We start from the raw sequence: 18,400 nt of genomic DNA on the forward strand, positions 1-18,400 counted from the left end.
ATTGATTCTTGCCTAAGTTTCTGCAGCTGTGAAGTGCTCAATGCACTGATTAATTCTAAACATCTGCTCCTAAATTAATTTTTATTGTCTCTTAATAAGCAAAATCTTGTGTATTTCTTGAGTATCTAGTGCAATACATTTGCCAAGTGAAAGCAATCAAATGGTACAAACCCAGCTGTGCAGACTGCCATGGCAACAAATCTGAAGTGTGAAATGTTTCCTCTGTTGAATTCCTTAAGTTTTCCATTATATAACAAAATACTTTGACATATGCTGACTACATTCTTTTTCCATCAGGAGAGCAGAGATCTATTATCTCCTTTGTCATCCCACTTTCTTCCCACCAAGTCCTTCCCTTACTTCGAAATTCCATGTGATTTCCTTATATTCCTTCCTTCGAAGGAACTGGCACTTTTAATTACATCTGCAAGAATTGTCAAAAATATTCACAGTCTGCAGCAGGCAGATTTTCCATATTATTACAAATCATGGCAGTAAAAGATTTTAAAACACAGGATTCTCATCAGAGTATTTATGAATTAAGTATAAAAACATACTCTAAAAAAAACTTTTCTATCTAAAGTTCATTAAAGCAAGATTTATAACCAGAAATTAATTTCTGGTTAATTCATCAAATTTAATCTGGTTTAAAAGTACTTGCATGCTTTTTCTCCTTTTCTTAAATACATTATCCCAGAGGTGCTGCCACTGGCACTGATGGGCTCAGCCTTGGCCAGTGGCAGGTCCACCTTGGGGTCTGCTGGAATGGGATCTGTTGGACATGGAGAAGTTTCTGGCAGCTTCTCCCAGAGGCCACCCCTGCACCCCCTCCCTGGCTCTGCTATCCCAAACTTGCCATGCAAACCCAGTACAATTACTGATTACAAACTGAATTGAAAAGCCTAATTTTAGTCCCCCCCAAATTTGCAAATTTAAGCTACAATTTATCTTGAAATCAGTAGAATTTCTGTACTGTTTCTTATCTCCAAAACCTTTAAAAGGTCATTTTGAAATGAATTCTGGTATTGGTTTATCAAAGCTGTTTTAGAAACTCCATCTGGTGGCCACTGGCAGAATGTTCCTGCAGTAGTTCCCAAAAGCAGTAAGATCAGTAAAATTAGTTGGATTTAAATTAATCTTTAGGGAGAAAAAAAAAATCAGTTGCAGTTTCTGGTTAAACACAGATTTGTACAGCTGGTCCTGCCTGCAGGCCCTGAGGGTACTGCTACAAGTATTTAGAGGAAACAAAATTAACCTCAACTTGGACAACCAACTGCTGCTGTGAGGGAAAGGCAGGTAAGACAGAATTCTGTTGCAAGAAACAAATCTCAATAATGGTTAATTTTGGTTTTGAACCTAATAGAAGGATATTTAACTAGGCTACTAGGTCTGGCTATTTGTAAAGAAGTAATACTTTTCACAAAGCACATGTTCCTTGTACTTTTCATGAAACATCTGTTACTAGTCATTGTGGTTGACAAGATGCTCAAAGACCAAAGGAAATGCCATTCCCATTCAGATCCAGAGTATTGTAATTCTTTCTTATTAAGTATGGTTTCACTAGTTCACAATGAAATACATTTCCTACTTAGTTAAGAGAGAAGTCTGATATTTTTCAGGTCCAGCCCATGTGCAATTAAATAACCATTTTAGCACCTACATTGCTAAGCAGAGACCAGCTCTCTTATTGAAACTTGCTATTAGAAAAAGCTTTTTTCCACCCTTTAGTAGAACATTATTTTGAAATACAGGCAATTTTTGAGCTCTTATAGCTGAGTTACACAGATGATTTACCTGTATAGAGGAATTTATTTTGTGATTGATAGAAACATTACTGTATAGCAATAATAATAAAATACTGTTTATAAAACAACTTACATTACAAACAGTGCTCAAATAAGCCAATAATAAAACCACTAATAGTGAACCACAGGCAAGAAACCCTGAGATGTGGAGGCAGCAATCACACAGCACTGAGCATGGCTATTCTAGGAAAAAAGGAAGAAATGTTGATTTACAACCAGCTTCTGAGATGCAGATAATAATTAGTAACCAGTGTTTATGGATAAACACCACCAGCCTGGGCTTCTGAGCCCCATCCAAGCAGAGAGAGCAAAACCATCAAATTTTACAAATTCACATAGGTCCATGTACCTTATAAATAAGCATAAGCATCTGAATTCCATTTTAAAACACACACTTTAAAAATCCCTTCCTAAACCAAACATGCAGGGAATATAATACAATAAAGCCATGTCTTTTTGTTCCAAAATGAACTCATAAACAAAATTCCGTTAACTTTCTTCTAACTAGCTATTCTTGGATATCTGTACAACTCGCCTCATGTTTTGGGGTTCGGTGGGTTTGGTTTTTTTGGAGGAGGGGTGTCTTTTTAATGTCAAAGCCCTAATGTTCTACAATGTTTTAATCAAGGACACAAATTTGCTTGCTGTCAATTAAGGCTAAACATATATAAAATTAACAGCAAAGCCTTTCACAAGAACACTTTTTTGGTGTGACTGGTAGCTGTGCATCAATGTAGCAAAAGCCTTAGAACACATATTCCTCTGTTAGGGGCTTTCCCCCCCCAGGAATTTTGAGGTATTGCATTAATATAAGTGATTTTAATGTCTTAAATCCCACAAAGAAAAGCTTCCAATATTTAAGCTGAGATGAATAGAGTAAAAGAAATCTTTGACTAACACAGTGGGTTATATCTCACACTCAAGATATTTTTTTCTTACACAACAACAATAGAGCAAAAATTAAGGTGAAAATACATGGCAGTTGATGAAAAACATCTTTCAAACAAAATTCCAGTGTATTGCATGATTCAAAATTCCCGTAACAAAGCAACTGCTTTTCATCATAATACACTGGGGTATAGGCAATAACAGTCATTTAATATTCCAAAACAATCCTATCATTCTACAAAGGGATAGTTTTCTTAATAACATTACATCCAGAAAGCAAGAAAATATATGTTAACTGAGAGAAGAAAGTAACAGTGTGGTCTGACAATAAATTTTGGGCTCCTCATGCAGGATTAGCTCCCAAACAATAATCACTGCCCCAGAGAATCCAGTCCAGTGCTTGGACTAAGTGCAGGCTGCTGCAGCCTCTGGTCCCCAGGATCTGTGGTCACCCTGTGGCTGTTGGATGCAGCACCAAGCAAACACCAGCTCTAATGCTCAGCTGAGCCTTGCAGCTCTTTGCTGAGCAGCTGATCAGGATTGCTCAGAAGGAAGATCAGTGTGGGAATCCAGGGCATCCCTCTGGCTGCCCTGGCAGGTCTGGGACCCTGGCAGGGGTCAGGAACCCCCCTGGACAGAGCCCCAGAGACACTGTCTGTGATCTCTGTCCATGGAAAAGAGTTTTCAATCTTACAGGATGAATTACAAGCTCTGAGTGTTTGATATCAGTAATAATTAATTGTGGCACGGGTGCAAAAATAAAATTTTAGGATTCTAGATTAGGGGTTCAGAGGGGACAAGATGGAGGAATTGGGTGTGCCTTGTCCTTTTTCTCCTTCTTCATGCCCTCCATGTTTCACTGTGGTGTTGGCATTTTTCTGTTGGTTCAGGCTGGGGACACACTGTCCAACGTAGGTGACAGATATTGGCACGTTATTGTAAATCCAGCACAGGTAGTTTGTGGTATTTAATGTTTGTACCATCCCACTGAGGGCAGAGCCCCACACGCTGCCCTGCAGGACAGAGCTGCGGCAGGGCAGCAGAACATGTTAGAGATAAACAGAATAAACAACCTTGAATCCAGCACAGATGAATTATGACTTCTTCTTTGGCAATGGGGCTGACAGAGAATTTCTACAATCTCGGAATCATCAATAGCACAGATTCAGACAGATGAACAAGACAGGATCCCCATCTCCACAACACTCCACAGGATGGATCTGCCTGAAGCCAGAGAATAAAAAGACTGAAATCTCCAGGGCTGCAGCACCTCACAAGCCAGAAGCACTGAACTGTGTTTGTTAGACAAGATGGAGACGTTTCTCTCATCTGGCACACACAGATAGGAGAGAAAGAGCCTTTACTTCAAATTAAGCTTACTGTCAGGGATGTGTGCTCTGCTAAATGCATCAGCAATATGGGTCAATTAAGAGAAATTATTGGTGTTGGTAAAAAAAAAGGCATTCACATCTGCTTTCTTTATAGCAACATCTGTCATTCAGTACTGGAGATATTTATTTTGCCACATGAGCAGTTCTGTTCAAAAATAAACCTGAGTTTTGCCCACCACAGCACACTATAGGTGGTTAGTGGCTGCACATGTTATCAGCCAATCCCTAAATATTGCCACATCTCACAACTATTTCACTTCTGTAATTTCGCCTTTCCTGCCTCCATCCTATCCAGAATATCATTATCACACATCAACCTTTTCCACTGACAGCAAATAAATTAATACATGCTAAGAAATTTCACCAAAAAAATAATGAATCCAGAAATCACTAATAAAAATAATTATTACATCATCCCAAACACAATCACTTAACCATTTTCTGGAGCTTTATGAAACCTTTATACAACTGAGCTAGTCTGAGCTATACAACTGACTAATCTGCTTGCCACTATTCTCATATGACTTGTACCCTGTGACCATTTAAGCAAATTAAACAAACTGGTTTATTGGTTTTTTCTAAGGAAAGATGCAGCTTGTCACACAACAGCAATATTTTGCTTTTCTTTTACCAACACATTAACTATGACAGTAACAGCACAGCAAGCTGCTGCTGAAACTCCACTGGGAGCTCTTAACATACCTCAAAAATTCTTTTGTTTCTGTAGATGAGACAGAATTGCAGCTATCGAGATGGGAATCAGCAAAGTCTAAACAGAATAAAGAATATAGTGGGAAACCTTTATTTTCTAACCTCTATTTCTCCTCTGGCTTTCAATTTATTCCATCATCTTGGAAGAATAAATTTCTCAGTAGCCAAGTTTCTCCACCTGTAAAATGTGATGCTTTCTGATGTGTGAGTCTCCCAAGCTGTGTACAATTCTGAAATTGTGTTGTGCTACGTGCACCTGATTCCAAGTAGGAAACACATTCTTACTCCCTAAATACCACTGAATAATGATGTTTAATACAGGTTTCAGACAAAGTATGAACTAATGTCTGTAAAGGTGAATGCATTTTAAAGATGGGAGCTTTCTCTTTGATTACTTTTTCAAGATGGGTGGTGTAAGAAATAGCTTCTCTCTTTTTACTTTTCCGGTTCTATTGATACAATTTTGTCATTAGTGGGTAAGTCTCTGCTTACCCAGCACATGCATTGTCAGGTTACTGAGTAACAGGAACTGTGGCCTCAGCACGGCTGTGTCAGGGTTTATCTATCTGCACGGGAGGAACTCCTTGCTCATTAACTCAGAGTCACTGAAACCTTTGTCAAGAGTGCTTTGAATATTCCTTAAATTGGTGCATTTATTTGCCTCTCTTTTACTAATAAACACCAAGGGCACAGCCAGATATCCCTGTGTACACCCACCCAAGGCAAATTCAAGAAGATATAAACCTCCAGCAGTTTGCTCCTGGCCCTCAGCCAAGAAATAATTTTAGTTTCCCCCAACCCCATCTCCAGTAGAGCCCAGGGTTATCAATAATGGGCCTACTCAAAGCACTTCAGTGGAAAGTACAGCAACAAAACCGTGTTGTAACTGTTCAGCATCACCTCGGGTGCAAAAGTGATCCATTCTGGAAGCCAAAAAGTTAAGTTGATGACCAAAACCTTCCTGAAATTTTGCTGTAATTTCAAAAACAATCACTTCACTGTACCTACATAGTTTAGTGTGCTCTCTGCACAGCCCTCAGTCCTAGAAAGAATAAGGTGACATTTGAAATTTGCATCTTTACTGGAAAACCAACAGGAAAAAAAATAAAAGAATCACCTGATTTGCATGTAATGACAATGGTTTTTTTTTTACTATTCTTAACTATAAGAATTTAATGTCAACAGAATGAGCCTGGATTAGGGTACAGCTCATAGGGAAATGTTACATACAAAACACCTGCACTACACTGCCACTTTGTCTAAGGCTGTCTGTAACAGTTTGGAGGAACTACTGTAAATAAAAGGGAAACAATAAACAACCTACCCAGTCCAACAAACTGCTACATATGATGACCAAAACCAAAGGCTCTGTGTGAATTACAGTATTCTAAATAAAGCTCATTGGAAATCACATTTCACAGAGCCCCTGAACTACTGAAGAACTCCTCGAGAGAACAGTTACCTGACAAAGAATGAGAACCTTCAACCTGAAAACTGAAATGTTTCTGATCTACTGCTGCAAGCCAAGACCCTCCATCCAGTCTGCCTCTAATCTCAAGGAGGTATTTGGAGTAGTAGTGCTAACCTTCAGATGAAAACATAGACTAAGCACTAAAATATCTTCTCCAGGTAATCCACAACTCAAATTTAGAAATTTAGACTCATACACATTTGTCTCATTTCACTTTTTTGAAGTGTTTTGGCAGTTTCCACGTGTTTTTCAGTGAACATTGTTAAAGTGCAACAAGTGGAAAGCCATGAAAGCAGAGTGCTGATACACTGGTCACAAATTACCCTCTCAACCCACAAAAACCACTACAGGTTACTGAAAGGTTACAACAGAAATGCCCTTCCCCATGAGCTGGTATAAGAAAACAAGATGCTACTGACACATCCCAGCCAGATGAGCTGCACTAAAAAAAAACCATGAGCCAACCCTTTCTTGCTTATTTATATCTGAGGTTTTAAGCACACTATTCAACATAGTCACTGACTGATGCTGAGCCAGACCCAAAACATCCTTCATACTCCAAGGATGTCTTTTAACACCTCATGGTCTGGAAAAATAATTTATTGCACGTTTACAGTAACACGAGTATTCCAAGAGCCAGGACCCTTGGAAAAATAGAAATACACCTCTTTTTAAGCAAGGCTCTTAATGGCTTGACCTGCCGTGCTTTGTGTGAAGCTTTTGTTGTATTAAGCAAAGGGTGTGGTGTGGTATTTATTCCACAGGCTTTTCCTTTTCTAGACCTCTAGCACTTCACACAGCACACTGGGAAAAAATGCAATTGCAAAGGCTGGCCAGTGAGTGTAGGATTACTTCATGAACAGGAAAAAAAAATCCACTGGATGGCCTCACATACTTAGAAATGACAGGGACAAACACTACTTTTCTGTTCTAAAATATCTCATTGCAGAGGAGAATCTGAACTTTAAAGTCACATGATGATGAAACCATAGGTTTGCTAAACATGCAACGTGTATGGTTTGAATGACTTCAGCAAAGTTCCTGTTTCCCTTACAGAACTGCATATTTTTTACTCAGCAGGCGCCTGGATTCTTCACCGTGGTGTACAGCAGCTGAAGAAATTATTGTTATATACAAACTTTGCTTCCTAAAGAAATAGAAAGGGCTCTAAGCTCCAAACAATAATTGTATTTCATCTGCCAATTCTCAGTGAAAGTCGCAGCCTGTTGTTTCTGTGGAACAATTCCTTGAAAAGGTAAGTGCTTTATATTACTTTGAATATGCAATGTTTTATTCCAGAGGCTCAAATAATGAAGCTAAGGTTGTAATTGAAAGTTTTTAGTTTTCCCTTTTTTAGCAACATTTGAACTACACAAAGTAAAATACTGTATCTGGGAGAGGTCCTCAGAAAGCAGAAATGTATAATGAAGCTGAAACTTGTGATAAAACTGGGCATTAAGAAGAGAAAATGTGAAGACTGTTTTCCAGTAAGTACTTCACTCTTGTCAAACCAGTGGGAGGTGGATGATGAAATCCTGTTCAGTGGTGTGGACAAACGACTCCAACCATTGCCTAAAACCCGTCTTTTAAAGGATGGACATTGTCAGATAATCTTAACCCACTACAGGCATTGTAGAGGACAGGAAGCAGTTCGGGGATTATGTTTAAGTCACTGTTAGTTCCTTTATATTCTAGAAAAGTAAAAACAAAAGCTTTCGCTTTCTCAGGAACTGCTACTTCCCCACAAGTTAAGGGTAGGATTTCTTAAGCCTTTACGATTTCAAATACATGCCTAAGAGTAGGAATTGAGATCTTACAAGAAAGATTAATATAGTATTTCACATTTTAATCTCATATACTGCAAGCTGCCCCCGTCTTTGAACTTGGCAGAGGCGGTGTGAGCAGAAAGGACATCTGCCCCAGATCATGTGTTATCTGCAGCCACAGCACGGCATCCCTTCAGGAGCAGCCTTGCACAAGCAATGTCCTGTGTATTGCTTTATGACTGCATGAAAGAATATTTTCCTTCTAAAGGCTGGTGACAGAATGCAGAAACACTGCCCTACCAAACCTTTTATAGAGGAAGAGTTCTGGCTGCCAGGGAGAAACTCCCCTGGTTTAGGAGCTCTTCCTTCTAGACCTTAAATAAACACAAGTCTCCTTGAAACCTCCCCTTCTGCAAAAGTTAAACATTAAAGTGAGGATGGCGAATCCAAACCCAATGGAATCTTAGGGACTAGGTCCCCTCAGCACTGAAAGTCCTTTCACAACTTGCTATTTTTAAACTGCTTTTTGAACACTGTGCTCACTGTGTTGGGAGTGAAGGGGAATGTATACACTCTGCTTCAGAAAGTGAAAATCAAAGGTATTTGCTTTAACTGCTGAATTATAGGGAGGAAACAGAGATAGAAAGAGGAAAAAAAAATCCAAGGCCACATGAAGTTAAGGAGGGATTTGTGACATGACTGATGGCAAATTAGAGTAAGGGGAAACTGAAATAAAGGGACAAAATACTGGAGCATGACAACACAAAGATAAACCAAGCAGCATATTGCAAATTTCCCTATTTCCCTCAGTAACTAATCATAAAACAAACAGGAATAGACCTGGTTTCTGCCATAGTTACCGTGACTAAATGGAAATAAAAAAGCCAGTTTATATCATAGTATGCTGTAAGAGAAAAAAAAAATAATTCAGGTCTTGAGGTGTTTGCACTGTAAGCTGACAGATCCCACTAAAAGAGTAGAGGTCTTGTCAGCTGCTGTTGTCACCCCCTCCACCCACACCACAGCAGAGCATAAACATTACATGTATTTGGAAGAAATAAAAGAATGTCCCTGCAGTCAATCCAACAACCAGACAAAAACTGAGGGAATACGAGATCTTCTCACAGCAGAGGAAAATGACTTAATAAATTCCCTATTTTTCTTTATGATGGAAACTCTAAGTATTTTGAAAAAAAAAAAAAAAAAAAAAAAAAGATGTGGCCAGCTGTATGAATATTCTGAAATAAAACATCATGTGAGAAATAAGCCATTCTCTGCTGCTCCCATGGAACATAAGTTCTTCTTTTAAATTAAATTACATTAGTACTACCAGTAGTCTGAAAATCTTTATGAACATTAATACTACTATAGCAGAAGTAGTGAGCTCCTTCATCCCATTGTTATTCTAAGCATGAACTTGATGCTTTGGGTATATTTTGAAAGTGGAAAGATAATTTCTAAGAGCTGCTTTACATGACAGATGAGCACCTTACAGTCACAGGAATCTCTAAAGCTAATCATAGTGATGTAAACAAACAAACAAACAAAAAAACCAAAACAAAATTGAGAGAGGTCATCTGGGACTATTCCCAATGCATCAGCTGCAGGAGCTGCAATGGAGCCAGGCTATTCTGGTGGAGCCAATTCATAACACCAGCTTGAAAACCCTAATGCAGGCACTTCAGAAAGAGGTGAACAATGCATCTTGAAAAGTCCTATGTATCCTCAAATTTCACTGAAACCATTATGAAGAGCCAAAATATTAAAAAGAAAAAAAAATCAGATTGTCAGGAAATCAGAAATGTATATTTCTCTCTTTTAGAGAGAATGCAGGTGTGTTGTAGCTTGAAGGAAGAACTGGCCATGTCTGCTTGTACCCCCTGCACAGTCTGAGCTCCAAAATGCCATTTGCTCTTTTTAATATGAGACACCAGAACCAAATACGAAAAGAGCCCCTGACATTATCATTACTTTAAGCTTCTAGGAATAATTTAAGGGGGAAAGCTAATAACTACAGCATTGACTTTAATCTTATTTGCCAAACTAAAAATATTTCATAATTGGCTACAAACTGCTAGGAGATATTTCTTCTTCTGTAATAAACACTTTATTGAAGGCAAACAAGAATTATACTCACACTAACTAGCCACAGCAAAGCTGCAAACAGCTTGTTCTTTTGATAAAATTCTGTTTGTGTGGGAATCCTAAAATGATTCCTTTCAAAACAGCACACCTAAAATTTTTTCCTTAGCTCAAAATTCTAATACTTACACTGATTATAATTATAAATATATAGTTGCACTGTTATTTCCCCAAAGTGAGCGTGTTAATTCTAGGCTGAAGGGTTCCTTTTGTTCAGTTTAAATCCTTCATCAGATGAGGTAATTTAAAAGACATATATTCAGGTGAGGACAATAATATTTAGATGGAAAGGAAGCATCAATGTTAGTTATTTAATGTTTATGTCTGTGGTTGCACTGAAACTGTTTCAGGCATCTGCTTTGACACCAAATGAGAGCAAAACACATCCTTAGCCTCTGTTTAACACTGTGCTGGGCTGTCAGTAACACACCACAGTGTGCATGCAGGTGGGTACAGGAAGAGAAACCAAAATGCTGCACTTGCTTGCACAGTAAGCTGCAGTTACTGAAATATGCTGCATTAAGCCTTACTTTGTTTTAAATGCCCAAAGAGTATTTAATTAAAATTAAAAATACATTGCTATGGTCACAATTGAGCTCAGTATCAGTACCAAGGCCAGGTCCTGAGCATTCATTCAAGTTTTGGCATCTTTTTTTCCTGCAATTTGATATAAGGCCATATGATTTCCTGTAAAACCCCAAACTACATCCTCTGTTTCCTTTGCAATGATGTTACCAGAAAAGTTGAATGTTGCTAAATTATTCTGGGGTTGTCTGCAAGGACAGTGAGCACAGTTAGCTGGCCCATAGAAGTTGTTGAGAAGGTAATGGAGATGTTCACAGTTCCAGATCTGAATTTTTCCATTCAGCCCTGCAAAAGGCCTGAGGGAATTTGCAGGTAACACTGGAGGCTCTGGTGGAACAGCTCTAAATGTAAATATTTCCTAACATTGAATCTACAGTGTGGGACGATAACAGACTTTCTCAGATGCTCAAGTGGTCACAATCCTTCACCAGGTTAAGCTTCAAATCTCTTGCCTAACAAAAGATCAAAATTTTCAAGATCAAGACTTTCCTTCATTCTTAAGACTCCTCCCAAGTATTTAAGAAGAAATGAATTGAAGTTAAAGTTTAACACACAAGAATTGCTCATATCTAATAAACTATTTTTAAGCTCCAAAACAATATCGACCTTTAACTTGCTTCAGAGACTTCTGCCTGTTTTGTCCATCAGTTCTTTCCTACATGGTGCACCCCAGCTCAAAGGCTGGAACAGAGTCTGACCAGCCAACCTTTCCCTCCTGCAAGACCACCTGTAAAAAAAAAAACATTTTCCCTGGGTACATCAGTCCTTCCTGTAGTGGAATATCTCAGAAAATAACCTTTTCTACAAAGCAAGAAACTCTGTCTTTAAAAAGGGACAAAGAACACTGCTGAATCAAAACATAACTCCACGCTTTTCTATAAATGAAATTATAATTATGTAAGATTACATACACATTTAATCAAAGCCACTTTGATAAGTCAACTTTTCTAATTAAAACCAGTATTAGAATTCCAATTTTGAGGAGAGATTAGAAACATCAGAAATGTGAAGTAGTGTCAGAGGTAACAACCATAAATTAACTGTCAAACAGTATTAAGACACTGATTTATCTATAATGAGCACTGCTTAAAAACATTAATGCATCTCTATGAATTTTTACCAATTTAACATTACTTTCATTTTAAGAGTTAACATCACTAAATCCCCTTATGGAAAAGGCATTATGTACAACTAAGTATGTAGTTTCTTGCCACTGTGACTATAGAAACTTCTGTAGGGAGAACTCCATGGTCCTGTCTTTGCCTGCTTGTTCAGATCAGCTTCAGGTAAAACAGAACAAAGTAAAAACATCAAAGTCTAACACAAAATTGGAATCTTTGTAAATAAAAAAGATTGTTTTTCCCAGAAAGCATTCTACACAATAAAAATGCCTGTTTAACTTTTTCCAGTGCTGAGGAACATCTTTAATCAGACAGTCCAAATTAAATAGGAATGGTTCCTTATCTCATGTTTAAATATATCAACTCTTTGCAATTAAAAAAGGTATGGTATTTTCTGTACCAATAAGTACAAGGTGCACAGAAATTTCATCTTAGAAGTTGAGCTAATTATGATTTTAGGTGGTCTGGAAAAATGCATATATCCATATCCATTACAGTTTTTCACGAGTACATATTATGTTCTCATAAAAGCTTTTTGGCTTAAAAGAAAAGGAGCCTCCTTTACTGTACTGTTGTACAGTAACAAAATCATTGCATCAACATATTACAGAGTCATTACAGCTAACAGCCTAACCATATTACTCTCAAAATTCCCTGTTTCCAGGAATTTATAATGCAGCTGTAATAAATGGTCCTTGCTAAAACTTTATCAACAGGTTTATGATGCACCAGTAATCATTTTCTCAAAGTTGAGCATGCAGAAATGCATTATTTTTTGCTGTTTTATGCAACAGATACATCTAAGAAATCACAGCATTATTAATGCATAAAGATGTTTTGGTATAGAAGCAGTTTGTTCATAACAGTTCTTAAACACTCTCATTAATTTTATACAGGCTCCTCAGTACGGACTGCAGCTATGAAAGGCTTTTTTTCAGAACAGAAAGGAAGCAAAACTAAAACAAAGAAAGGAATGCGGCTCATGCCTCATATTGTGATTATCTTTGCATTTTCCTCAGTGTGTGGTGTGAGACTGCAGCTGGGCTCAAATGATACAAAATTCCCACCCTTGTGACAGGACAGTGGAGCTTTTTGTGGCTGGAGCTGCTGCCCACTCACGGGATTGCCCTGCAAACCGCCTTGGCCTTTTTTGGCAAGCTAGGGAGGAAAAGCAGCTCCACCGAAACAGAGCCAGCTCCTTCCTCACCCACTGAACAGCCAATATTCCATATATTCCACAGGCAACATGAGTGTGCTGGATCCTGGCTGTCCACAACGCTGAGCTGCATCAAGTGAGGAAAAGGGAGGAGTGGTAAGAGCAGAAACCACATCAAAAATAAAAAGGCAGATTTCTCTGACTAAAAATAATTTCAAGCTAAATTGGGTAATAACACAGGAGTGTAAAATCCACCAAGAAATTACTGCATTTATTCTGAACAAATGGTTTGCATGCCTGGCTGCACATAATATATTCAATGCAAAAACAGGCATTAAAACTGTACTTTAAAACTTGTTTCACCTTCCTTTTCCAGCTCCGTTTCAAGCACTGTTGAACAGGAAATAAGCACAGTGTGGAAAGAAGGATGACTTCTCACAACATGACGTGGATCAGCTACCCAAGCAAGAGCCAGCGTTTCACCTCCCCAGAAGAAATCGAAGCCATCATAGCTTCTCAAAACATCATATCCAGACTTATGCACTGTTACATTGCCTTTTTCGTACCCGCAGGATTAATAGCTGGCATATGTATTTTGATCATTTTCATAAAGAATCATTTGCAGAACAAAAGAGCAAGCTTGGACTTACTTCTTTTACACTTCACCATCAGCAATATCATAATGATTTTTTTATCCTTTACTGTCATCACTAGACCTGACTATTTAACAGCAACCTATCTTGCCTGTAGCGTACTGTCATTTTTTTTCAACTTTGCTTATTTCAATTCTCAGTATGTTTTCACTTTGACACTTCTCACACTATTACTGGAGAGATTTCCACCACGGACTGCTCTCTGCAGAGCCACCCAAAGACCCATTTTGTGTGTCGGGTTTGTACTCACATACACCTTCTGTTTGTCCCTGACAGAGGCCGTGCTGATTGGCACTGATAATTATCACCTGGAAGCAGACTGCCAGCTGGATCCATTATTTGCATGGCCTGAGTATGAGATTGTTAAATTCACCTTTGGGTTTGGAATGCCGTCCTTACTGCAGATCCTCTGTTTTGCTGTTCTGTGGGCTAAAGAAGCACGTGCTGGAGCTGCAGCCTTGGGGCAGCACATCCGCGCTCACCCCGCCGTGTACGCCACCGGCGCGATGACGTTTATCTGCCGCCTGTTCTACAACGTCATGATCCTCTTCAGGACAGCACTGAAACTACAGAGGAGCATTGGAACGACAAAGAACGAGCTCGTGATGAACATTGCAGAAATAGTGATGTTCTGTGAGAGCTGTGCTAGTTTGGTAGTTATACTTTGTTTTTATAAACCGTTCAGGGATGAAGTACTTAAAGTCGTACAGAAGTGCCGAAGGAAAACCCGTACCAACAACCACCTTGAAATACCAGAAACAGCCATGACACGTCAAAGTGGGTCTCAGTAATACTTTCTCTTCTTAACAACTCTCAATCCACTGCACTTTTTAGCTTGTGGATTTTGGTTTGTTTTTTTACTTCTTCAAAAAAAGGGCAATTGTTCCTTCTTTAGAACCCAAACTTGGCTTATCTTACAACTAGCAGTACTAGAAGAAAAAAGATGACCAGTTCTAATACTTACAGTGAAATCTGTAAAAAAAACTTCCAGGGTCTGGGGCTGTTTGGGTTTTTTTTTCATATATACATAGATATTTAAATCATCTATTTTTCTGCAAGCATTGCTTCAAAGTCAAGTAGAAAGATGAGTACTGTTGCCATAGCACTGTGCTTCTGCAATAGTATCAATGCCCTGGTAGAGCTGCAAACAAAATTATGGCAGAAAGCACCTTTGAACAAAGGTCAAAATCTGTAAGTCAGAGTATTTTCTCAGGTGTGCTTCCTCCTTTGACTTCTTACCCTTCAAGCTACATATTTCTATAACAATGGTATATAACTGGTATGTATAATTCCAGTGGCAGCAGCAGTGAAGTTTTTGTCTGAACTCCTGTGACAAAAAAAAGGAAAGAAATCAAATTAATGGAAATGCAGGTCCATAAAAGAAAGCTTTGGGTCCTTTGTGAGGCACTGAACTGGAAAGATCAATAGGATGGCTAATTAAAACTTTGTGCAAGAATGAAAGCTTTTTATTAATGTACCCTCAGCTTCCACTTTGCATTTAGACTTATAGCAATGATTGATTTAAGCCATTCCTGATGAGTTCATTCAGAAATATGAACTCATTGGAAGAGCCATAGTAAGTTAGTAATACACTGACTGAAAAACAGAGAAAAGCCAGCCCAGAGCAGTAGAACTGAGGTGTATTTTTAAGAAGGCAAACAAAACCCAAGCCCCAGTTCCTAACTGGAATCAAGGCTCTGCTAGAGACAAGCACTGTACATTTAGATGAGAGTTAAAGGGCAAATAGTGCAAAAAGAGGAAAAAATCTGGATAATAAAACAGCTGTGGTGCAGGAGTTTGGATGAAGCCCTGCAGGATCAGTAGCTGATGCAGGATGAGATGTAGGTGCAAAGCTGTAAATGCTTGCTTTGAGCACATTATTACTGCCACCAAATCTGGCCAAGAGCCACCTTAGGCATTTGGCCATGGCTTCATCTTCTCCTCTTAAAAGGTGGAGAGAATGGAACTAGGAAAAGCACAGAATTGTACTAAAACTTGGATACTGACATAGACTCAGATGGCAAAGTTACAAAAACACAGCGCTGTGCTTGAAGAGTTCAGAGAAATGCTATTTTGATGCTTAAATCTGTGCCTTTGTAAGAAACCCAGGTGCTAAGGGACGTGAGAGGGGCTTTTTGCAGTTATATCCTTTGAAAGATCTTCCTGATGGGGTTTTCCAGATTTGTGTGGGGAGCTGGTGTAAATCAGCATGGGCTGCCTAAGAGGGAACAGCAGGAACTGATTGACCAAGATGAACATCTTCCACAAGACAACAGCCAAGAAATGGAAGAACAATAATCATGCAGAATATAGATCAAGTATCTAGAGATATGGATCTAGTCTTGGACATCCAAATCCTGACAGGTATGGACCATGACTGTATCACATGCAAATAAAGGGCAATATGCAATATGTAATCCCACTATGACTGTAAGGACTAACATTTCCACAAGATGTAAAAATCAGCTGGTAAGATATCTGCATTATATTGTGTCAGCCTGTTCTCCTGTTCAGTTTTGTTCTGCTGCCAGCATGAACAGATGGATAATTAAAAAACTCTACATATAAACAGATCATTATAGAACGTGGTCAGAAAGGAAGTAGGCAGATAAGAATCATCTCTTTGAACACAAGAGCCAATTTCATACTTGTGAAAGGAATTCTCAGATGGCATCAGAGATTTTGTTTTGCACCTGAGAAGAGGGAGATTAAACAACACAGACCAAAGATCAGCCTTGCAGAAAGAAGTCTGAAGAGATGAGTTGTAAGAGCTGTACATCAGTGAAAAAGCTGACAGACTGAGTGAAAGAATATGTCAGAGGGTGCAAGCTGTTTATCCCAGCTCAGAAAGTCAGAGTTTCAGCTGCACCGTGGATAAGGAAGATATTTTGTAGTATGGGAATGATGTGTGAATTATTCTACTTCATTTACAGCTTCTATATATTTTATATTGAAGGATGAAAGAATAAATATTGTGTTGTTTCTGAGTTACTTTGAAAGGTGCCTAAAAGAAAATCGAGCCAGTAAAAGTTGGCTGGGACCTGGGAAGTGGTCTGATGGTGAGTGAATGCCAGTGACACACCTGGGAGGAGCCAGAGGGCTGAGCAGGGCACAAAGGTGCTTCATGATACCCTCAGCAGGGTACACAGCTAGAGCAGAGCCATACCCAAGTGTCACAGACAAAAAAACCTGCAGGGACCTACTGTGAGATGGAGGATCTGCGAGTGAGCATACCTTGGCAGAATGAACAACTGTGTGTGAGTCCGGGAGCTCCCAAAGCTCCTGGCTGCCATCTGTGAGATGGGAGTACTTGTACTCTGATCTCCTCCCTGTCCACGTGGAAAAAATCTGAGTATTTTCTGGATGGCTGGTTATATTGCCATGAAGAAATCTCTCTGTACAACGGAAAGACTTTGCAACTGAATATGAGAAAACAAAGGTAAACAGGAGAGAAGAGGTTGAAAAATGCAAAACAGTGACTCATACAGTTATGAGTATAAATTTTAGCAATACAGAAATATTTTCATAGACTTATTCTTGATAAAGTAAGAGCTTACATTAAAGTTTAGGGCAATGAATATGTGGTCCTAGAGAAAATCTACTTGCATCCAGCTAGAATATGAGAGCAAACACCCCTATGTGCAACAGGGAAGGAACACAAGCAATTTTCCAAAATCCTTCTAATATAGTCTGATATGAGGGAGAAAAGAGCAGCTTTGGCTAAGATTAAAACTAATATTTTTTAAATAATTAATAATCAAAAAATGTTTTTAAGAACAAAATAAAATCTCCATGCTCTGATATTTTTTCCTCTTATGCAAGCAGCAACTCTGTTGTACCCTCACTTCTCCCAGGCTTCACCCAGTTGTGAACAGTATGTTCCAGAAGAAATACAGCATATATTTTTATAGGCAGGCTGTCAAAATTAACTGAAGGGATATACTGGAAAGTTCAAAGGAGAATATTTTACTTCTGTCTTGGTAATATTTGTATCTTTCCACAACTTTGGTCTTCATTTTCCAACCACTTTGTTCAGTAGAAAAGAGAATGATCAGACAACTGAAATTAAAGCTTGAATTTCTGAGTTGGTAGCATGTTTTTGAAAAGAACTCAAGACTCACCGTAACTGAACCAGCTGGCTCAAGCTTGATCTGATCCCACTGCAAACAACATTTGAGCTAGAGACTGGATGTGCACACGAGCTGCTACATCCCTGCACATATTCGTGAGCCTGCCCTTACTTACATTCTAATATTAAACTCACAGACACCTGAAAGGGCACTAGTATTATTTATTATGATTATGAGGTAGCTGCAGAAGATTTGGGGTAGGGTGAAAACTCAAGCAATCCAGCCAAAGTAAGTACTTTATATAATGTGTCCACCATATATGTTGCACGACAAATAAATTCACCAGGGATAGAATGAAAGAATACATTTCACTTCCATGATGCAAAGTGTCCAGCAAAGGACTGCCAGACTCAGCCACTAAAATAAAAATCATTGATGTTTTGCAAAAAACTTTTTAAATAGCATTTCAATAGAGCCTGAAGTCGTAGGATGAGGCTTTGAGCACCCTGGTTTAGTGGAAGGTGTCATGGCAGAGAACTTGGATTTAGATGGTCTTTAAGATCCCTTCCAACCCAAACCATTCTAGGATTCTGTGATCTTTCACTAGACAACATTCTGTGGCCTCTTTTAGTGGAATTTTT

General features: G+C 38.7%; 1 protein-coding gene and 1 long non-coding RNA gene across 4 annotated transcripts in view; one reads left to right on the forward strand and one right to left on the reverse strand.

Annotated features, from left to right (window-relative positions):
• The window catches only part of CHLSN (cholesin), a 120,783-nt gene that overhangs the window by 80,706 nt on the left and 21,677 nt on the right, over positions 1–18,400 (reverse strand). The gene's annotated exons all lie outside the window — the stretch shown is intronic.
• On the forward strand, positions 7,024–16,676 carry LOC116808987 (uncharacterized). Its single transcript, XR_012058304.1, has 2 exons — positions 7,024–7,521; positions 13,413–16,676. It is a non-coding gene; the product is annotated as an uncharacterized lncRNA (long non-coding RNA).

Source organism: Taeniopygia guttata, chromosome 14 (genome assembly GCF_048771995.1).
Source record: "Taeniopygia guttata chromosome 14, bTaeGut7.mat, whole genome shotgun sequence".
In the NCBI taxonomy this organism is placed as follows: domain Eukaryota; kingdom Metazoa; phylum Chordata; class Aves; order Passeriformes; family Estrildidae; genus Taeniopygia; species Taeniopygia guttata.